This window comes from Stegodyphus dumicola, chromosome 4 (assembly GCF_044657685.1).
Source record: "Stegodyphus dumicola isolate Sdum_Otavi_A_Nest chromosome 4, ASM4465768v1".
In the NCBI taxonomy this organism is placed as follows: Eukaryota; Metazoa; Arthropoda; class Arachnida; order Araneae; family Eresidae; genus Stegodyphus; species Stegodyphus dumicola.
Window position 1 is genome coordinate 118,983,340 of NC_140771.1, and position 9,983 is coordinate 118,993,322.

A 9,983-nucleotide genomic window follows, 5' to 3' on the forward strand; every position below is an offset into this window, starting at 1 on the left:
TAATCAATATTCGGTATTATTATTAACTTTCAGTAAATATTAACCTTTAAATATCACTCAAGGATGTCTTCAAAAACTGAGAACGACATTATTGTTGCAACAGAACCTCTCCCTCCTAATTTACAACTTTAACCTTAAACATTACGTTTAACAATAATGTAATGCCATAGAATTCAGTCTTTAACCATAGAATAGTCTTTAACCATAGAATACTTTAACCATAGAGTTCAGTCTATGGTTAAAGTTACTTACGATAGTAACTTGACCGTTTGAGCGAATTTTGGAATTTCTGAGATTTCGCTTTTTTCCGAAAATAGCGAGTATATTAAGGGGGGAATATCAAATTTTTCCTTTTCCCTGCCTCCATTTAACTTCGAGCTTCTTGGACTTTTATGTTGGATTAACATTAATATTACCTGCAGCTGAAATTTAGACAAAAAATACACTTCAAAGTAAGTAATCGTATCTCGAATCGAAAGAAGAACTTTACTGACTTTGAAACTTAAAATCCCTTCATATTTGTACGACTTCTCGAATTCGAGAAAAACCGTTCTTCAAACCCACACAAAACTGCCCTCAGTTGCCTACAACATCAACAAAGAATTTCCATGCAGAATAATTCATTTTTTCTAAATTTAAAATGCTATCTACCGAAGAAAACCTGCATATGCATGATATAATGTATCCAGTTGCTGTCCGCTTAAATAAGATATTCTCAACCAGAGTATTCCTCTTGGAGGGGAATTTCATGGCTCCAGGAGGGAGGGGAAATGCAGAAAGCCTTTTGCTTGCCTGTTAAGTCCCCAGTTTTAGTTTATAAATATAAAAACTACTTTTATTCATGTTTGGACTTTTATCAATATACTCTACACTTTTTCTTGTATAAAACACATTCAAATATAATCTAAATTCAAAGAGGTGTATATGTATTTTTCATGTTTTGGTAACTAGATCGTCTGCTAACGGTAAAAGGGGTGCATGGGCAAAAAGGCTGAGAACCAGACTTAAATGGAAATCTCGATCTTAAATAACAGTTTTGATTACGTTACGATGAAAAATTTTTAAAAAAATACATCTAAAACCTAAATAAGCTTTTTTTTTTTTTTTTTTTTCCCCTTTGAGAACATACAGACAGACTCCCATATGTACAACACGGGGCTTACAGAAGTAAGTTAACTAGAACATTAAAGGTTACATGTATAAATAAAATTAAATTAAAAATTAAATGTATGTATAAATAAAATTAAAATTAAAAATTACATACATAAATAAAGCGAACAAAAGCAGAGAACAGCAGTCTGGACTTCACGAAAACAGATAAGTTCACTCGCGAAGTCACTCCGAACATTTTCAAATCGTTCTGTAAGCATAATCTAGGGCCATCAAATGTAGGGCACGAGAAAATCAAATGTTCCACATCCTGAGGAACTCTTTTTGAACATTCACATAAATTGTTTGATCGTAGATTAAAACGAAACAGATAACTTGCAAATTTACCGTGACCAGATAAAAACTGAGACACTTTAAAATTTAACGAGAGGAAAGACTCGGAATTCAGTCTATGGTAAATAGAAGGAAGGAACTTTTTGGTGACTTCAGCATTACAAGATGAAATGTATTCCTCATTCCACATAGCTAAAAGCTTTTTATAATGAAAGGACTTCCAATAACTCTTTGGAATGCTAATGTTGATATCAATGGGTAAATTTAAGGCATCTTTAGCTAAGAAATCAGCTCTTTCATTTCCGTAGAAACCATGATGAGCACGCACATAAGCAAAGCAGATATCAATACCTCTAATTCTAAGTGAACTAACAGTTACTAGGGTTTCGATAACTAATTTATCGCAGCTGGTAATACTGTTCAAAAGTTGAAGAGAAGAAAGAGAATCAGAACAAATAAGGTATTTTGAGGATGTTGTCCCATGATCCTGAATACATTTGACGGCAAGATAAATGCACAGAAGTTCTGCTTGAAAAACTGTACATTCATTCCGTATACGGTGTCTAAGAAAACAAATCTCGGAATGGCCTTCAAAAAGAACAAATGCAAGGCCAACCTTGTTGTTCATCTTGCTGCCATCTGTAAAGAAAACCATATGAAAACTTATTTCAGCAGTCTCTTTATAATCGCAGAAATTTATGGGTTCTAAAGAAGCGGGATGAGGAAGATCAGTGAAGGGGACAATTCCATTAATACAGTCTTCCGAAGCATGAGTTGCCAATGACTCAAAAATATTATTCTTATATACAATTTCAAAATCAATAGGCGGAAATCCTGCAAGAACAAAAGTAGCCTCATAGCTTAAAGTTCTATAACCACTAATAATACGAAGAAGAATTCTCCATTGAATCTTTCTTAAATTTCTTTTGTTAACCTTTTTGGCAAGAACATGTCCCCAAGCACGACAGCCGTATGAAATTAAAGGTACAATACACTGCTTATACATGAGTTTCTTAACATCGTAGCTTACTCCAAAAGTATTTTTGGCAATTCGGTGAAAGCCATTAATAATTTTTTCACATTTAGCAGAAAGGAATTCAATGTGCTTTTTCCATGTTAATTTTTGGTCAAGAATGACACCAAAATATTTAACATTTTCTACAAATTCCAACGGAGAATTATCGAGCATCAAAGAAGCAATACTTTGTTCATCAAACGTACTGGTAACAAGCATAGCTTTACTTTTTGAAGGATTGAAAGTGAGTTTATGAGAAATCGCCCAACTGGAGACAAAATCTAGAACTTCTTGTGCTCTCAAAAGAATGTTATTCAAAATCCTTCCTTGGAAAATTAATAGTAAGTCGTCTGCAAACGCAATTTTTAAACAACTGTCGAGATGACTTAAAAGATCATTTATGATTATGTTCCAAAGAGTAGGTCCCGATACAGAGCCTTGAGGACAGCCTTTTACTAGAGAATAAACCTTAGCTTCATTCCCAAGCTGAAGCTCAGCAGTCCTCTCGTTCAAGAAGATTTTAAGAAGGTTATAGATATTATGTGGTATACCAGCATCTTTTAAAATTTTTAAGATAGATGGCCACCAAGCATTATCAAAAGCTCCTTTGAAATCCAGGAAAATAAGAAGTGTAGTATACTTCATTTTCTTTGCACACTGCAAGATATTACAAAGGCGAATAATGGCGTCTTCAGCGGACTTCCGAGGAGTAAATCCGAACTGAGAATCATTATAAAAGCATTTTTGTCTTAAATACCAATTTATTCTGTTGATGAAGAGAGTTTCAAGACATTTTCCCAAAGTAGGCAAAAGACTAATGCATCTAATATTATCAAGATAAGGGGTTCTTGTATCAAACGTTTTAGGAATCAAAACAACCCGAGCTCTCTTCCATTGTGCTGGAAAAACTGCTAATTGTAAACAAAGGTTGAAAAGTATGTGTAGAAATGTGCTATCCACTGCATGAAAGTGCTGTACCATTTCATTAGAAAGAGAGTCAAGCCCAGGTGATTTGTTCTTCTTGAGATTTTTAATAACACTGTTAACTTCTGAAGTAGAGAACGGACAGTCCATAAAAGAAATATAAGGTCCATCAGACTCAGTGCGCATAGTTCTATGAGAATTTCTATCATCACGCGCATTATCTCTTGGGAAATTCTTTGTCATTATAGCAACAATTGTATCACTCAAACTCGAAGTAACACTGCCATCCGGAAGTTTAATTCCCGAAATCTCAATCCTTTTCGCAAAATTGGTCTTAACCGCATACTTATATATAGATTTCCAGACATTGTGAACAGTAATAGTTGAGAGAAAATTTCTCCACGGCTCAAGCTTAGCATTAGCTAATTCAGACTCAAGGTAATTTCAGTAATCGAACGAGTTAAAACAAATAGATGCCGATATAGAAAAATTAATAAACATAAAGGATCTAGACCAGGAATTAAACGGTGTTGACGAATATCGTGAAAGAATAACTACATTTAAATACAAAGCTAACAAAAAATTGAAAGAAATTAATATAGAACAACAAAAATTTAATGTGTTACGAAGCACTGAACAGTTAAGTGAAAGTATTATAGAAAACGTTAAAATCGAAAGTCATAATGTGAAGCTTCCTAAACTTACGATTCCGAAGTTTTATGGCGAGAGCTGCGAATGGCTGACATTTTGGAACACTTTTTCATCAGCCATACACCAAAATAAAACGCTTGACGCTATAAGCAAATTTAATTATTTGAAATCCTTTTTGGGAGGCACTGCTTATAACACCATTGACGGTTTCGATTTAACCGAAGAAAATTACGAAACTTCAGTTAAACTCCTCACAGAAAGATTTGGAAATAAAGATGTACTGATCAACGCCCATATAGATAAATTACTGAAAATAAGACCTCTAAAGGATTCTAATGACATTCAAAATTTCCGTAAGTTATTCAATTATATACAGAAACATATTCGATGTCTTGAATCATTAAATATGACCTCAGAAACATATGGAGCTTTATTAACACCTATTTTGCTTAAAACATTGCCCGCAGATTTGGTTTTGGAGTATAATAAAACAGTTCGGAAATCAAATTACGATTTGAATCACCTAGTGGAATTTCTTTCTGAACAGTTAGTTGCGCGGGAACGTACATTCCAGACGGTCCAGCCAAAGGCGGCGCCGCAAAAGCATAACAAACTGAGTGAACCCAGACCTATTGCGAAACACACAGCTTCGGAGTTAACGAACGCAAGTTTGCGGGGGGGACAAACACCATGTGTTTTCTGCGACTCTTCTGATCACGAGTCTATAACGTGTAAACAAGCATCTTTATGGTCTACTGAGAAAAAAAGGGAGAAATGCAAAGCGAAAGGGATCTGTTATCGCTGTTTACGCCCACGGCATCTTAGTTTTATTTGCACTTCTAGAATAAGGTGTGAATTATGTAAACAACGACATGCCACTATAATGTGTTTTAAAACCGAAAACAGAGAAATTAAGGAAGAACAAATTGAAAATAAGGCCTTAACGAATAATTCATCCTATGAAAGCGTAATCTTGCAAACTTTAATTGTCAATGTTTACGGAGATGGTAAAAGCAATTTTATACGAATAATTCTGGATACCGGAAGTAGCAGATCATATATCGGCACATTTCTTGCGGAGAAATTAAAACTAAAATCTTTAGGTCAGGAAAGTGTGACTCATGGGCTTTTTGGAGGAATAGAAAAAAGGGAAAATCACAACAAGTATCTGATTAAGTTGAATAATCCAGAAACAGGATTCACATGCGAAATGGAAGTTTTGAGCCAAAAAACCATATGCTCACATATTCCAAAATTGGAGGATAGGGAATGCTTAAAGAAACTAAGAGGTTACAAAATTTTTCCCAGTGATGTAACTAATGAGAATTCTTGTTTATTTGAAAAACACCCTAACGAAATACACATGCTTGTAGCAGCAGATTATGCCGGAAAACTCTTTACAGGGGAAACAAAACACGTAACGGAGAGTTTAGTAGCGATGAATACACACCTTGGTTGGACTATATTAGGGAGAACGAAGGTAAAGGGAAAGAATTTTAATGAAATTCTTTTATCACTACACATTAGTGACAGAAAAATTTGTGACTTGTGGTCTCTTGATTCTATCGGAATAACTGAACCAGCTCCTTCTCAAACAAAACAAGAAATAGAAAAGGCTACAGAAAATTATTTCATCCGTACTTTAGAAAGAGATGACACTGGAAGGTATCAAGTATCACTGCCATGGCTTCAAATTCATCCTGAGTTGCCAGATAATAGAATCCTTGCAGAAAAGCGTCTGAAGTCTTGCGTGAAAACCCTTCAGACAAAGAATTCCTTAGAAGCCTACGAAACTGTTTTAAAGGATTGGGTAGAAGAGGGAATAATTGAACCTATCGATATTTCGGAGGCAGAAAAGAACAAAGGGCATTATCTGCCACATAGACCCGTGTTTCGGGAAAATTCGACTACCAAAATTCGACCAGTGTTCGACGCATCTGCAAAGGAGAAAAGTTCGGTATCTCTGAACGACTGTCTGGAAAAGGGTCCTAATTATCTTGAATTGATCCCCAAAATTTTGATAAAATTTCGAGAGGGGAAGTATGGAGTAATTTCGGATATAAAAAGAGCATTTCTTCAGATAGGTGTGAACCCAGCGGATCGAGATTTTCTCCGGTTCCTATGGTGGGAGAAAGGACAGCCTGAAAAACTGACTATATATCGGCACCGAAGGGTTGTATTTGGCGTAAACGCCAGCCCCTTTTTACTCGCTGCCACAATTAACTACCATTTGGAAAATGTACCAAAACATCATCAGGAAATAGCTTCAAAGCTAAAGAAAGCCATGTATGTGGATAACTGCGTAGCGAGCGTGGAATCAATTGAAGAATTAAACTCATTTATCAAAGGATCTAGAGAAATCATGGCTACTGCAAAATTTGACCTAAGAGGTTGGAAACATAACAGACTTAAAAATGAAACTTCAATTCTAAACCTTTCTGATAAAGATTATGAAGATGTTGTGTCAGTATTGGGATTGAAATGGGACTTGTTTGACGATACTTTGTCTTGTCACGTAAAATATGAAGAAAACCCTGTATTGAGCAAAAGATCTGTTCTTTCCGAATTGAGTAAAATCTTTGACCCAATTGGGTTTACTAGTCCAGTTACTCTCATGCCTAAACTGATTCTGCAAGAGTGCTGGAAACAGAAAATTAACTGGGATACTAATCTGCCGAATGATCTAGCAAGGAAATTTTTCACATGGTCATCTCAGTTAAAATATTTGAAACACATCAAAATTCCTAGATTGCTTCCCAAAATAGACGAAAGTACCACTCTGCATGTATTTTCGGACGCAAGCAAGGACGCGTATGCGACCTGCATTTTCCTTAGACACAGCGGTGAGAGTGAAGTCACTTGTCAATTGATACAATTTAAAGCAAGAGTTGCTCCGCTAAAAGCACACACCATACCTCGACTAGAGGTACTCGCTTGCGCTATTGGAGCCAGGCTCTCTCATACAATAAGAGAAGACTTGAAACTAAAAGAGGTTCCAGTTTTTTACTGTGCGGATTCCAAAAATACCCTCTTTTGGATAAAACAGAAAGAAAATTGGTCCACTTTTGTAGCCAATCGAGTAAATGAGATTCGAAAATTGAGTAACTCAGATCACTGGCATCACATTCCCGGAAAGTTTAATCCTTCGGATTTGCCATCACGCGGTTGCTCTGCAAAAGAATTGAGGAAATCCGAATGGTGGAAAGGACCAGATTGGATTTATCGACCTCCAGAAGAGTGGCCTATTGCAGATGGAGAACATCCTGACTTCGATATAGTAAATGGAGAGAGAAAACGAACTGTGGTTTCAGCCAGCAATAACACGAATACAGATAAATTTAACCTTTTTGACAATATTTCAAAATTCGAAAAGATCATAAAGGTCGTATCTTGGATCTTTAGATTTATTAAAATTGCTACAACACCACCATCTGAAAGAACTCATGGGAGAATTTCAGTCGAAGAACTAAAAGGAGCTGAAACAGTGGTTTTCCGACTCATCCAACGAGAATCTTTCGAAGGATTGAAAGATAAAAGAATACGTGCTCTAGAACCTATCATGGACTCCAATGGCCTTATAAAAGTGAAAACACGTATCTTTCAGAGAGACGATGATGCTGACTTTCGTTACCCAGTTTTACTTCCCTCAGAAATCCATTAGTCTTAAAACTGATCAAATCTCAACATGAAAGGCTAAGTCACGCTGGAGTACAATTCGTTATGTGCGCTTTGCGTGAAAAATATTGGATCATAAAGAGTAGGAAGACCGTACGCAAGGTTATCCAAAACTGTGTACGATGTCGAAGGTTCGACTCTGATTCATATAAGATTCCTCAAGCGCCACTACCTGAAGACAGAATAAGAGATGCTTTAATTTTTGAGATTATTGGTGTTGATCTGACGGGTCCCTTAATTTTAAAAGGAGGCAAAAAAACATGGATCGTCATTTTTACTTGCGCAATATATAGAGCAGTTCACTTAGAGCTAGTCTCATCTCTATCAACTGAAAGTTTCCTGCACGCGTTCATGCGATTCATCGCTCGAAGGGGTAGACCTATCACTGTATACTCCGACAATGGAACCAAATAATGTTGGATCAAATAATTTGTTTAAGACCATAGATTGGAATTCTATCTTAGAAAAGGCAACAGTTAAGAAAATTGAATGGAAATTTATTCCCCCTTCCTCGCCATGGTGGGGAGGGTGGTGGGAAAGATTAATTGGAGTACTAAAGAGAATTCCTCGAAAGGTACTAGGAAAATCTTCTCTGAACTACGAAGAATTGTTGACAATCATTTGTGACTGCGAGAGCATTATGAACAACCGTCCTCTCACGTATTTGTCAGAAGACATAAAGGATTTAAGAGCTCTCACCCCAGCAATGTTTCTAACAGAAATTCAAGAGACTGGAGTTCCTGAATTAGATCTTTTGGATTCTAAATCCATCAATAAAAGATACCTTTACAGAGCCAAATTAAGAAAAGATTTACGAAAAAGATTTCGATCAGAATTTTTAGGGCAACTAAAACAAAGCTCAAAATTCATCCGCGAACCATCTTCTGTGAAAGTTGGTGATCTTGTAATTGTGTCCAACAACGAAAAAAGGATAAACTGGCCCTTAGCTAGAATCGTGGAAATTTTTCCATCCCACGACGGACACATTAGATTAGTGAAACTGAAAACTGCACAAGGGGAGATTATAAGACCTACTAAGAACCTCATACCTCTTGAACTCAACTTTACACCTGAGTCGGATATGCTAGTGAGGTACAGAACTCGACGTATGACGAAAACTCAAAAGACTTGAACTACAGGTCAATTGAGGTCCATCCTCTGTTGATACTGGACCTCAAGGTGGGAGTGTCGCGTTTGCTTACTAGAACTTTACTTCCACGAACGCCCTCTGGCGAAAGAGACTAAAAGTAGTCAGTTGAACGGCTGATGCGTCTAACAGATGTATAACGATAGACCGTCTCCGTATAAATTATGCTTGTAATCATTATAACTTGTAAATATTTTGTAGATATCTTTCATATGAATTAAAATTTCTTAAAAAGTTTATAGCTGTGTTGCGCAGTAAATCGAAGTTCATCATAGAGACAGATACCGAGAAGGAAAAGCAGGCAGTTCAGGGAAGCCCTATTTAGAAGGTAAGTGAACTTTCACTTATTTAATGATCAAAAAATTTTAATAGTGCAAAGTTGATAAAATTTTTTAACAGTTTTATCCTTAACTACAAATTATTTTGAATGCAGAAAATAGTGCACATAAGAAATGGAGTTTAGAAATTGCACAATTTATTAGTTTTAGACTACTAGAAATCTATTTTATGATATTAACAGAATAAAATAGCTCTCATATAAAATGCTGTTAAAATGACTAGAATAAATTACTTTTAAATAATAACTTAATGTTATATTTAGAAACCAACTGTTAAAATATTTCAGATGAAAGAAACATCTCATGCATAATAGAATACGTTTGTAATACATAGTAGTTTTACCACTAACTGATAATAAAATTAAAATAATTGTCAACTGCAATATTAAAAGAAATTAAGCTCGTTAAATTCTTACTCTTATTAATGAAAATCAGATTACATCTTATTCTATGGTGAAACAAATATAAATGAGTCTTTTGTTTAAACAAAATTTATTTCATAGGAAAAATCTACATTTCTCTAAATTATTTTTCTAAATAATCTCCCCCTTTCATGATACATTTTCCCCAATGTTTTGGCAAATTTTTCATTCTGTTCTCATAGAGTGAAGTTTGATTGGTATCTAATCAGTAGCACACGGATGTTTCCATTTGATCTTTCGATTCAAATCGCTTAAATCCAAGTGCCTTTTTGACGTGTTCAAACATGTGAAAATCGCACTGGGATAAGTCTAGGCTGTAAGGTAGATGATCAAGCCTTTTCCAGTGCATTTCCATCAGTTTCTGTTGC